Source organism: Balaenoptera physalus (genome assembly GCF_965194825.1).
Source record: "Balaenoptera physalus genome assembly, chromosome: 2".
Classification (NCBI taxonomy): domain Eukaryota; kingdom Metazoa; phylum Chordata; class Mammalia; order Artiodactyla; family Balaenopteridae; genus Balaenoptera; species Balaenoptera physalus.
The window spans coordinates 155,651,944-155,665,879 of NC_138883.1; the positions used below are offsets into that span (position 1 = coordinate 155,651,944).

General features: G+C 40.3%; 1 pseudogene across 1 annotated transcript; it reads left to right on the forward strand.

The window, feature by feature from the left end:
* The first annotated feature begins 219 nt into the window (after window positions 1–219).
* LOC309655442 (solute carrier family 25 member 36-like) lies at window positions 220–13,041 on the forward strand (annotated as a pseudogene). Its single transcript has 2 exons — window positions 220–950; window positions 1,065–13,041. The product of its transcript is annotated as a solute carrier family 25 member 36-like (transcript).
* Window positions 13,042–13,936: the final 895 nt, after the last annotated feature.

Here is a 13,936-nt window from a genome sequence, read left to right on the forward strand (position 1 = left end):
GAGCACTGAGTAGAGTTCTCTGTGCTATACGGTAGTTATCAAATTTATACATAGTATCAGTAGTGTATCTATGTCAATCCCAATCTCCCAATTCGTCTTAAAGGAACAAAGAATGAACATGTGGTATATTTCATTCAATGCCCACCTCCTTCCTTGATTTCATTAGCAAACAGATTGCATGCAAGTATATCTAGGGCAGAAACCTCACTTCCTAAAACTTAGAGCTAAAAGTCGGTAACTTACTATTTATTAACCACCTACACGTTTGCAATACATAATAGATGATTCTTAGAGGGTAAAACACAAACGCTCTATAAAAGTGCCGAAAACACTATTAAGAAGAGACTTCGGCGCTGCCCTCCAGCGCGGGTGATGAAAAGCGAGCCAGACTGGGAGGCGGCGCGGCTGCAGCGCCGCGGGGAGGGCGGCTCGGGTCGCCTTCTGCAGCCGCGTCGCCGTCCGTTCCCGTCGCCGGCACGGGGGCGCCGAGCGGCTCCAGCCCTGCGCCGGGGCGGAAGCTGCGGCCGTCGCGGCGGCCGGATGCGCGTCCCGCCTGAGCGCCCGGAGGACACGCGGGTGCATCTGTTTGCCGCCGGAGGATGTGGTGGAACGGTGGGAGCTCTTCTGACATGTCCACTGGAAGCTGTGAAAACACGGCTGCAGTCATCTTCTGTGTCACTTTACATCCCTGAAGTTCAGCTGAACACCATGGCTAGAGCCAGTGTCGATCGACTAGTGTCTCCTGGACCTCTCCATTGTCTAAAGGTGATCTTGGAAAAAGAAGTGCCTCGTTCTCTGTTTAGAGGATTAGGCCGCAATTTACTGGGGGTGGCCCCTCCCAGAGCAATATACTGTGCTGCTTATTCCAACTGCACGGAAAAGTTGAATGGTTTATTTGATCCTGATTCTGCCCAGGTACACGATTTCAGCTGCCATGGCAGGCATTTACTGTACATTTCTCCCGAGAAAAGAGTGAGATCGTGTCATCTCATGCTCCCCACCCGCAGGTCACTTCCTGTAGAAATATGGACTAACTTAAAACCTCGTTGTTACCGCAATCACAGCGACCAACCCCATTTGGCTGATAAAGACTCGGTGACAGCTTGCTGCAAGGAGCCGTGGGGAAAAGCGAATGGGTGCTTTTGAGTGTGTCATAAAGTGTATCAGACAGATGGACTTAGAGGATTTTATAGGGACGTGTCTGCTTCATATGCTGGCATATCAGAGACTGTTATCCATTTTGTTCTTTATGAAAGTATTAAGTAAAAACTCCTGGAATGTAAGATTGCTTCTATGATGGAAAATGAAGAAGAGTCTGTAAAAGAAGCATCAGATTTTGTGGGAATGATGCTAGCTGCTGCCACCTCAAAAATGTGTGCCATAACTACAGCACATCCACATGAAGTTGTAAGAACAAGACTGCGTGAAGAGGGAACAAAATTAGATCCTTTTTTCAGACACTGTCTTTGCTTGTTCAAGAAGAAGGCTATGGGTCTCTTTACCGTGGTCTGACAACTCATCTGGTGAGACAGATTCCAAACACAGCCATTAAGATGGCCACTTATGAATTAGTGGTCTACCTGCTCAACGGATATCACCACCAGGCTGCTGTACTATAAAGAGGGAAGACCAAAAGATACAGTGGACCATGGAGTACCGAAGCCAGCTTGGTGGACAGAAGGAAAATAGTGTGGGAACATGGAACTATACCTAAGTGGAAGTTTGGTTGTAGGAATTAAAGTAATCATAACCCCATTACTTAGTCTTTTAGTAATGTGAAAAAAACCCTTGGCTGCCTCCAAGAAAAAGCCTTTAGAAGCGCTCCTTCTTCAAAATTGCCATTTTCTCTACCATGTCCACAGGACACGGTTGGCATTTTGTTGATTTATGGCAATCAGAGTATAGTGTTTATTCCATGAGCACTTTTCCAGTCTTCTAGACAAAGCCATCTGTAACTATATACTATATGATAACTATCCAAAGATAGTATTGACAGTCATAAATTTCTAACTTCTGTATAATTCCTATAAAATTGAAAAATAACAATGATAGTAGTATTTTCACATTTCCTTGAGAGGATCTGGCACTATATTTTAAAGTTAATCATTTGGCATTAGTAGTCACTGTTTTTGACAACAAATGAAGTAGTGTCTAAACGTGTTTATTTTTAGCTTTAAAATGTTTTGGTTTCCACTGCTCACAGGTGCTTTATGTTTAGCACAATTGAACACTTAAATTGTTTGTTAATGTATCAACTCAAATGGTAATAGTCTGGGACACAATAAACCAGTAAAATGTTGATTCTTGGCTAGTTCAGTGACTTAAGCATGTCCTCTTATCTTTTCTAACCTAATGATACATGAATGAATGCAATGTCTTTTAAGTGACTTATTGATTATGAACTTGAATTATCCCCTGTCATACCTAGGTATCATTTTCTTAAAGTAGAAAAAATTTACTGCTTCTGAATTTTTCTCTATTTGGTTTCACATTAAGAATTTGAACCTTTGAATTATTTCCAGAAGCTCTGCATACATTGCATTTATTTAGTAGAGAAAATGGTGATTTTCAGCTTTGCCCTTACAAAGTGTTTTTTTTTTTTTAAGGCAACGTTATAAATATCTGGGGCAGCATAAACATTATGAAGAAGGGCCCTCTGCTATCTGATTGAGCAGGTAGTGATCCTAATTAACTTATAGTTTTATAAATGAATAAACTGCTTTGGACAAGGAATTTATTCCATCCTAATTTCTTGAATGGTAAATCATAGAAAGATTCAAGTTAATTCAGATTAAGCGTGTTAACAGGATATAGCTTTTACATTTTGCTGTTGAGTTCAACTGCACCTTTTAATACTTTAAATGTATTATATGTATGGCCCTTATGAAGATATTTGCTGTAATTCTATGAAAAGACTTTCACTTACGGATGTTGCTATACTGGTGTATAAAACTTATACAATTAAACTCCAGTGTGGTACTCAAAAAAATAAAAAAGAAGAGATTTCATCTTGCAGGATTTTAGAGCTAGGAAGAGATCATCTAGATTAAACTCTTCATTCTACAGGTGACAGAACTAAAGTCCAGAGAGGTGATGTGTCATTCCCAAGGTCAACCAGTAGTGATGGTACCAAGACAGGGTCCCAACTGGGCTGCGCCTGTGTCCTAGTCCCTCACTGCAGGGCTTTCTGATTGGCTAGAAACATATACGTAAGTGATCTTAATTATTTCCCCGAGCCTTTCTATCGCAAGTGAATTAACAACAAAAATGATACCAAGGCTTTAGAAAAACTATTTTTTCAAGCCCTCCCAGCCACACACAATAGAAAGCAAATATCATCCGCTGCTATTTATACTCAGGAATTCAATTTTCTATTTCACAATCTCACAGAACAACTTGTGGCTCCTGGCAAGTCTGATGTAAATCCTGGAGCATGTAACTGACACTGTGTGCTAGAGGGATCAGAGAACTTGGTGGGATAAAGGACCCCAGCCCACCAAGGGCCACATGACTCACACAATTCAATCCGATGAAGAGGCTGGTGACATAGCCCCATCAGTTCTGTTCAGTGCATTTCTCCTCCTCTTTCAAAGCCCCACTCACTGCTGGTCCTTCCTTAGCCAAGACTTTTCCAACCACATTATTACTTCCCTATTATCCGTTTCATGTCATACTAACGTAATTAGGTGTGGGGATGCATCTTTCCTAATCACACCCAATTTCTCTTTATTTTATCTTCTGGGAAGAGAGACTATTTCAGGTCACCATCCATCCACGCACTAGACACAGACTTTTAAATGACTTGCTGTTTTCCGACAGGCATATCTCTGGAACACTGGAAAGTTGATATTACACTTGCAGAATGGTGGCCCTTGAAATTAGGTCAATAGTAAAAGAGCTCCTGTGACTAGCAGTTTTGTTTGTCAGTAAATATTTGCTGAGCACCTGCTGTGTGTGCTAAGCTGTGCGGCTACAGAAATCAAGACATCTTTCAAGATCTCTAGAATTCAGTCTCCTTGGGAAGGAAGCTGAATGGAGATTTCAGTGTGACAAGGGAGATAAATGAGGAACCAAAGAAAGAGAGAGGAGGAGTGTCTGGGGCCAGCTGGGCAAGTCAGTGAAATCTTACCTGGGGGAGGTGATGTTTGAGCTCTTATCCGATAGCCAGGCAGAGAGAAGGCAGTGGCAACAACATCAACTGGGGAATTATAAGTAGCTCCAGTAGTGCCAAAGGATGGCTCAGGAGCTAGGAGTCCCAGCAGATGGGGTGCAGCAGGTAAAAAGGGTTGAAGCACCCCTTCCTCTTCTGTAGTTTCTCTCTCCACAGAGCTCGCTCTTAGCTCCCAAATGCCAAAGATGACCCGATCTCTTTAGTCTGGTTGCCCAAAATACATTTCAGAATTCCTAGACAGCTTTAAAATTCAGCTCCCATTCACTTAGGTTTTCCACCTCTCCCAAGGACACGGGCAATCAGTGCCTGGTTTTTGGAATACTGCCCTCAGGTTCACGGCTGCTGAATTCTTAAAGCACAATCAACAGAGTGCAGGAGCGAACATGAGAGGCATCCCTTCCCCATTAAATGAAGAACTTTGGGGGGTATTAACCAACTCCTTCTTAATGAAAAGTGATTTCCCACTTCGAAGAAAGGCTTTCCCCTTAGAGAAAAATCTGTATTTCTCAAATGGTTATTTCTTAAAATAGCTAGCAGGCCAGCATTATTTGTGCGGTTTTTTCTGTGTTTTGTCTTTGGAACTCTGAACTGTACTTAAAATATAGTATATTTTCAACAGTTAAATGGGAGAGAAAGGGGTATGGGTGGTTCAGAGAATTAAAAGTATATGAATATTATTCGGAGACTACTGGAATTTTTATGTCCTTGGCCAGAGATTGTCTGAAAGGAGTAGAAAAATCCTGATTTTTTTAAGGAGTAGGTAAAAGTCCTGTAATACCTCTGGGGAGAATACTTCAGTTGGATTCAAAGGGGTCAGGTCTCTTTGTATAGATAATAGAGGCCATACAAAGAATGGATAATATTAACCATAGAAAGAGAGATGAAATATTTAGGTTGGTGTCTCCACAGGACCTACGACAAAGAATAACACCAACTTCATCTTACAAGTCTTTTTTTTTGCTATGTAATTAAGCCTTTTTTTTCCTCCTCTGCTGGGTACTGCTCAGTGCCTAACTCTGGCTTAAATTTTAAAGGCAGTAATTAAGCCCTAGAAACTTCTGGTGCCAAAGCTGTTCTGCGGTGCTGTTAGTACAGTAAATCACCAAGCTGCCCCCTTGGGGCTCCTTCCCAGAAGCTGTCAGAGGCAACTCCATGTTTATGGGAGAGTCTCTCGATACTTTATACTCATTGGGATAAAATTAAGTCAAGGAGCATTCAGTTAAAATGGCAGGGTAAGTAAATGAGCTGTACCGGGTCCCTCCATTTAATTTGCATCAAAGACTTCGAACTGGGGGAATAAAGATGCTGGAGCCGTGTTCTGGCTGAGTAATTCTGGGCTACAGCAGGTACGAGTTTGCTCATTAGGTCGTGGAAGACTGGAGACGTACCATCTCTTCTGTGGATGCTCAAAAAAAATAACACAGGCATTTAGGGGCTCTGATACCAACCCGCAAACGGGACAAGAGCTGGTGAAGCACCAATGGGATCATATGCAACTCTCATACCTCGTTGGAGATGCAGAGAAGAAAGAGCACATATGGTTTGTGGCCTCTGGGAGTTTACAGATTAGTGGGGAAAACAATTCAACGAACAAGGGTACAATGAACAAAAGAGATGCAATAGGAATGATCCTGGATGTTTGGCTATAAGTGGTATTAATTAGAGAAAATTTGAAACTGTGAAATTTTGAGAGCCAAGAGAGACCATAGAAACTGTCTCATCTATAGGTCCAAGCCTTGTCTTAGGGATTCTGCTAAAAGCTTCCCATCATGTCCCCTCTGCAAGGTTGCCAGGAGAGGTTACCCCAGGTGGCAGTAGCAAATTGTCCTCATGTCACACTGAATACGTTTTTGTAATCCATCAGTCCCCATCACCAGCCACAATTCCATCCACATGCGTCTCTAGATACACCCACGTGCGGCCTTCCTCGATGCACTTACCCAGTGTATGAACTACTCCGAGAGTGTATACGTCACCCTCCGTCGATATTCCTGCTGACGCTCCGCAGGTGAGCCGGCTTCCTTGCCCCTCCCACCTGTACTCACGCTTCCTCCGTGCAGTCAGCGCCAAGCAGCCCAGCCCTTCCATCTGGAGTCTTCTCCAGAAGACTCCAAACCCCCTTCCCTGACCAGCAGCCTCCCAAACACCCCGAAGTGAGCCGTATTCAGCTCTCTTAACCTGGATCAATTGTTCTGCTTTATTCATTGACTTTGTCATTATACCATGTTAGTCTTTGAGAATCAGTATCTTTCATTTTTCACCCACTGTCCAATGTGAGAGCATCATGTAATGGATGTTTACCGAGTTCAACTTCAAGAATGAGTCCCTGATAAATGATTTCTGAATGACACTCTTTAGCACATTTAGAAGTGCATGCTTTACCGTATTTCGATTTACTCTTATCCGTTTGCATAAGTTTAATTCTGAACAATCCACCAACATTTTACCAAAGACTTCCCTTCCTAGTAATTGGGCATTCATTTTCCTAATACCCTGCATCCATTTAAAGGCAGTTTCCTGTTTTCATGCATTTTAAGCGTAACAAAGATTGAGTAGAGAGTAGACATCTATGGGACATCCCAACAGAATCTGCTCTAGTTTTGCCAAGTTCCTATAAAACTCCACTATTCTGCTCTCAATTACTCTTTGCTTGGTAACCAGCTCAGCGTCAGTCAGAAGGCACATAAAGTCTCCTTGGTTAAGTCCAAGTATTGATATAATATCTGGGTCTCGCTGATTCTGTACCTTCGTTAACAGTTGCTTAGAACCACTTTCAGAGGAAATGTTTGAGAATCATTGCTGTCCTAAGCACATTTGTCCTCCCCTGGCGTTCAAGACTGGCTTGACCATGGGGACAAGGCCACTTGGCTTGCCCTGGTTCTTTAAGTGTTGCCTCTGGTACAGTATTTCCATCTCAGCATCATGCCTGTCTACACACTTCAGAAACTTCCCCTGGGCTGACCTGTTGTCTCTGTAAATATGAGGCAACTCACTTTTGTTAGAAAATGAGCAGGTGAAAAACAAAATCTTCCAACTCCGTGTAGGGGGAAGTTAAGACTCACCCAAACTTTCAAGAAAACAGTTATAGTGAAGGTGGAATTGGCAGTGGCAAGACAGAAATAAACAAAGATTGCCCACTTCAAAGACCTGGTATAAACCTAGGACATGCACCCTTGCATTGAATATGGCAATTCCAGGTGACTCATGTGAATGAAAGAAAGAAATGGTCAACCCCCACAGGAGTCAGACATTTCCCTATCCGTCTTTGGTCAGATTTCTCACATCCATATTGATGTGAGTTTTGCCTTCTTTGTGTCCTTTCACTATAAGCAGTGAAATTGATAAGGCAAGGCCTTAGAAGATGAGATGAGCAAGCTTTTTAAATAATCAGGAGTTGACTAAAGACATGGATCTTGCAACATGCATTTGCTGGTTTTTTCCATTATAACACATCATTTTTTCTCTCTCATTTAGATACGTATGCATGTATATATGCATACATATTAACTGTGCATTTTTAAAAATTGTACCTGCTAGTCTTTGAACTGCTTTTTCTCCCACACAATACATTTTATTTTCCCTTACAATTAAATGTTCTTTGTAAACATGTTTTTTTAACAGCTTATCTATCAAAAGGTTTCATCATCCGATATACTACTGCATTTGACCAGGACTCCACTGTTGGATATTTTGGTTGTTAATCTTTGCTATTATGTATAACACTGCAATAAGCATCCTATATATCTCTAAAAAAAAGACATGGATCTTGCAGTGAATGCTGCTTTGAGAGTGAGAACCAGACCAATGTTAAAAACTCTGATTCCAACAATTCTTTAAAGAGCTGTAAATTCCTAAAAGGCAAATCTGTGTGCTGTGCTTACTGCATCCTTCATAATACTGAGCTCTGAGGTCTTAAAGTAGAGAACACTCCCCAAAGTTTTGTCGACTAAAATGAATTAACATTATCGTCCCCACCAGTATCGGATTTCCATATCATATTCCACAGAAAAGCACAATGAGACACAATCTTATTAATTAAGATTCTATCAAGATTGTAAAAATATTTCTGGCAGAATTAAAATTTTCTATTTCTTTAGGACCAAGATTACTATGTATAATAATAGGTTGACAAGACATGGAAGCAACCTAAATGTCCATTGACAGATGAATGGGTAAAGATGTGGTACATATATATACAATGGAATATTACTCAGCCATAAAAAAGAATGAAGCAATGCCATTTACAGCAACCTGGATGGACCTAGAGATTATCAAACTAAGTGAGTCAGACAGAGAAAGACAAATACCATATGATATCACGTACATGTGGAATGTAAAAAATACATACAAATGAACTTATTTACGAAACAGAAACAGACTCACAGACATAGAAAACAAACTTATGGTTACCAAAGGGGAAAGGCTGGGGGGAGGGATAAGTTAGTAGTTTGGAATTAACATATACACACTACTCCATAGAAAATAGATAATCAACAAAGACCTACTGTGTAGCACAGGGAACTCTACTCAGTATTCTGTAACAACCTATATGGGAAAAGAAAATGAAAAAGAATAGATATATGTATATGTAAACTGAATCTTTTTGCTGTACACCTGAAGCTAACAGAATATTGTAAATCAACTATACTCCAATATAAAATTAAAACTAAAAAAAAAGAGAAAAGAAAAAAAAATAGGCTGAAAACAGATTAGAAAAATTCCCTGATATAAAGAAGAGTTAGCATTACCATAAAAAAGCAGAGTGTTCAGAAAAAATGCAGATATTTTAAAAGATTTATGCCATGGGTTGCCAGAGCCTTCTGATGTTTCCTGATGGCACTTTATGTAAAAGCTGAACTTTAAAAAAGTTTTACAGTTTATTTTAAACTTAATTTTGTGCATTAATTATTAACTGAGAAATATGCAACTGTAATAAAGTAGCTTGCTAACCGTAGCTACCGAGGGATTACACAAACTCTATTGTATTATGTAGTTGTTCTTTTGCATATTTCATTTACTCAAGGGGAAAATATTATAATTTGTAATTTCCATATTGTCAGATTATTGTGCACCCTCCAATGGTTGCTCTCTCTATTTGTTTGGAATCTGTGCATTTCTGCACCATTTAATACGACAATTTGACTTCCCAAACACCAGAAGAATCTCGGAGGGCTGCATTTCCATGGAAAATTCCTTTCTCAGGAACCCAAGCTCAGCATTACCATTTGACACCACTCCTCCCCGCTCCCATGAAGCTTAACTATTCGATTTCATCTTGCAATGATACCATTTCCATGAATATCATCTTAAATATATTATTTTAATGCTGAAATAAGAGATGCAGGCGATGCAGTTATTACAAGTTTGCTCTCTGTAGCAACTACCTTACAAATGCACAGAGATTGCTGGGGAGATTGAATGCAGTCACTCTCTTGCAAAGACGCAAAAACAATTTCCACAGCATTTCATATGCCGACTGTATAAACAGCTTCCAAAATGATTGGTAAAGAAATTCTATTTGGTCCTTGCTCGCACATTGTCCACACTTAACAACATTCTCTTCAACTGCCTTTCAGCCCAGAAACCAAGATGCTCAAATACCATCACACGGCCTTCACATTGGCCCATTTAGTTTTGCTTTCTTTCATCAAGTTGTTCCCCAAATAGGTTTTGCAATTAGTTCCCATGTTGTATCAATCACGAAAGTCTGTTTGTTTGATTCCATCCAGTCAGCAAATGTGTATTGAAGGTCTACTCGAAGTTGGATGCTGAAAATACTCTTTTCTGCGATATTGTGAGCTGCTGGCTGGTTGGATCCTTTAAGGATTTTTTCAGGCTTGTTTAAGCTCTCAGTTCGTCAAACCAGAGAACACAGATTTTTTTTTGTTAAACAATAAGCTTTAGTTAACTTTATTTTTCATGCCCGTTAGTGTTGTTATGGAGTAACTTTCCTGAGTTCAACACTTTGCCTAGGTGCTGTACAATATGTAGGATATAATAAAAATTATAAATATATACAAATGTAGAAGCCATCAATTAGATTGAATCTATATGCCAATGTATCACTGAGAGCTGGACTTGAGTCCCTGACCTGTCCGTTACTGGTTGATGACCGTAAACTAGCTTAATTTCTCTAAGTCTCAGTTTTCTCATCTGTAAAATGGAAATAATAATAGAGAATGCCTCATAAGGCTGTCGGGGGATGAGATGAGATAATCCCTACAATCCACTGGGGTGAGACAGCGAATCTGGATGGCCCGGAGGCTTACTTGGGTCATTAGGCAGAGAGCTGGCTCTAGGGGGCTGAGTTAGCAAAGGAAGAGATGATTCAACTGTTCATCTCCAGAGGGTCCCCCAACCCGGGAGGCTTCCACAGTCACACAGTCACATAGTCGTCACATAGCTCTGTGGGCCCAGAACTATAAGTATGTGGACCGTACTCAGGGCAGGACGTCCTTCCCTCCTTAAATAGTGACCAGAGTACGTAGCCAATTTATGCCTGCTCTGAAACATAGGTCAAGACATCAGGAGATGGTGTGAGCTCTAATTCCTCTTTGCTTGTAAGTCACCCCTGCCCCATAAACTGTTTATATTTGTATCTCAGTGCGCTGGTGCTGAGCATCCGTCATCCTTCAGCCAACAAGAAATCAGCACAGAGCCTGGCACATAGTAAGTGCTCGATAGATGTTCCCATGATGTCACTGATGATGTCGATGATGACGATGATAATGATGTCATTGATGATGATGATGTCATTGTACTTGTTTGAACCCTGGGTCCTAATATCTTAGCGTGAGCCAGAGGATTGAGTTGCCATCTGTAAGACGTGTGAATTCAAACAGACTTGGAAAACTTAAGCATGTTCAATTATGCCGAAGGTTGATGCAAGTGGTATTAAAAATTATTTTTTAAAAAACAAATGATCAGAATTGGCCTTTGTAAAGTGAAAATGGCACCCTATGTTTTTATTAAAATTATACCAGACTATTAGAAGACTATGTTTTAGCCTCAGATCGTCTTATATCTGATTTTTCCATTAAAATGTATGTGCCTTGAGGTTGAGGATCATGTTAATGTTTAGACGCAAAAGAGTTCACGATATAGTACAAGCCTTTGTAATATACTGAATAAATGAATAAAGAGATAAGTCTTTCCAGGATTAATCTCCACCCACGACGATCCTTCCATCCTTTTAAGTCTTTGCTTCTTAAAGCTTGTATACCACAAAATCAAGCGTTGCAGAACAAAATATCTTGGGTTATTTTCCAACTCTTTCATATACATGATTATCTAATTTCTCTAAACTTTAAAGCCCTCAAGGTGAGCTGAAGTCCTTTTGCCAAATTGGACAATACACAACAAGTGATTAATTTACATTTTTAAAGCCTTAGAGGGGCCACGCAACAGGCTAGAATGTGGAGATTCTTTAGACAAGGAAGAAGACACAGTGCCCACCTTCAAGAAATTCCCAGTGTGGTGAGGAAGACGGATCGGGAGCCAGAATTTGATATACTGTGGATAAAGCTAAGCCCAGGGCTCTCGGTGAACACGGGGGAGGGAAGCGTAGCCCAGGTGGCACGTTTCATATAGTTGTTGTCAGGACTGGATGACGTAATAAATACCGGGCACCTAGCACAGATGTCTGCTCCACAAATGTTCATTCACAGAACCTTCTTCCTTCTCACCTATCCTTGCTGCAAAGGACTCTACTGCTAGAATAACTTAAGCTGCTTTTTATGCTGATCTTAAGAGCACTGGTTGATGTGGCTGATATTTTAGGCTAGAAATAGGCCAGGTTGTATTAAATTCACTATCTGCCTCACAACACAGTTTGATCACCCTGAAAACGGGGTGAAAACATCTCTCTACAAAAGGGTCTGTTTACTGATTCTAACATGAGCTCCTGTTCCTCTGACTCATGACTCCTGGAGGAGTAACAGCATTCTGGACTTGGGAGACTCGAGTTCTATATCCTGACACAATCTTTCTGATCATGGTCAAGTTCATCTCCTAAACCTCATTTTCTTCGGCTGTAAATGGGGGAAAACGGTTCCCACCTCAGGCAATCGTTGTGATGATTCAGGAAGATGATTCATGTAAAGATTTTGGCTCATTTATTTATTCAATAAATATTAATTGAGCACCTATTCAAATTCCGAAAGGGAGGAAACGATCAAAGACCCGAGGGGGTACCACCTGGTACAGGTAAATACGCGGTCAAGTTTAGGTATTTTATCAGTACACACCTTTGTTCCACGTCTCTGGAAATGGAATCCAGGCGATTCCGAAAAGAAGAAACATAAATAGCCAATAAATGTATGAAAAACTGAAATATTTTTACTATTCAAAGAATGCAAATAGAGAATTAGGAGTCACGATTTCTCTTCTCCTACCAATTGACAAAAGTTAAAGGGAGACTCTAACCATTGCAAATGAGAATGTATAAAAAGAACGACACTTTTGTACAGTTTGATCAGAATATCAGTTGGGACAACCTGTAGGAAAGCATTAAGACTGTGAATATGCAAATCTTTGGATTTAATGATTTTACCTAGAAGTTTGTCCTAAGGAAATAGAAAAATAATAGAACATAAAGGACAAAATATTACATATATTTTCATACTTATACATCATGGCTTTATTATACCTATAGACTTTAAGCCAAAATAAATTCGAGAAGAATTAAAAACTGGAATGTTAAAATAATAAACGTGTATGTGTAGAAAGTATGTGTAAAGATGTTCACTGAATCATTGTTTACAATCCAGAGAATTAGAAACAACCTAAGTATCTCTCTTGGAGGATTGCTTAAATAAATGGCAGTATAGCTCTGTAGGAAAACACTGTGCAACTGTTAAAAAGGAAAAGGTAGATTTTTACTTTGTTGAGATATTATTATGTATAAAAAGGTTGTCAGATGATATGTAAGAAATATATATGCACATATGTAATTTATATTGATGTTTGCATTTTAAAAATCTGAAAAAACATGAAACAAATTGCCACAGTGTGATTTACTCTTGGGATTACAAAATTATGACAATTATTTGTTGTCTGAAAAGATGACAATTGTATTTCTATTTTTAAAAGATATACAGGGAGCTTGTTAATCCTTAACACACACTAATACACACACTCTAAAGATCTTAATTTCATACACAAGTACTTTGCTAGGTCCGAAGAGACAGCTAAGCCATTCTGAGTGAGTCATTCATTTTGGAGTCATTGGTACCATTATTCCTTGTCAACTGGCCACATCCTGTTTTCCCTTTATCCACCAGTCAGCATCGTTTCATCCACCTGTTGGCATCGTCTCTTCGACCACACAAGAAGCCCTTCGAGAACTGGTTCTTGGTGTCGCTGACTCTTTCCATAGCTCACAAAATGCTCCATCACAGGGTCCCAATTCCACCAGGTTAGTCCTCATTCCCATTTCACAGAAGGAACAACCGAGGCCTAAGTTGAATGACTAGCCCAGGATCACACAGCTGGGTCCCACCCTCAGCAGCCAGCCTGGAGGGACCACATTGTAGACACTGAGCAGTTATTGACTAAAGCTGGGAGGGACATGCTCAAAAGCTTGGCAAGCATTAAAAAAGAGAGGGTGGAAGGATGCAAAAGGAAAGATCAGATCAAATTATTTCTTGCTTTAGGAATTCCAGGAGTTTTTTGGCCAGAAGAGATGGGAGAGAATCTTTCCTCTCTTCTCCTCAGCCACCAGAGACAACGGTCTCAAGTTTGCCCCCAGTCCCCCGGATTGTGGTG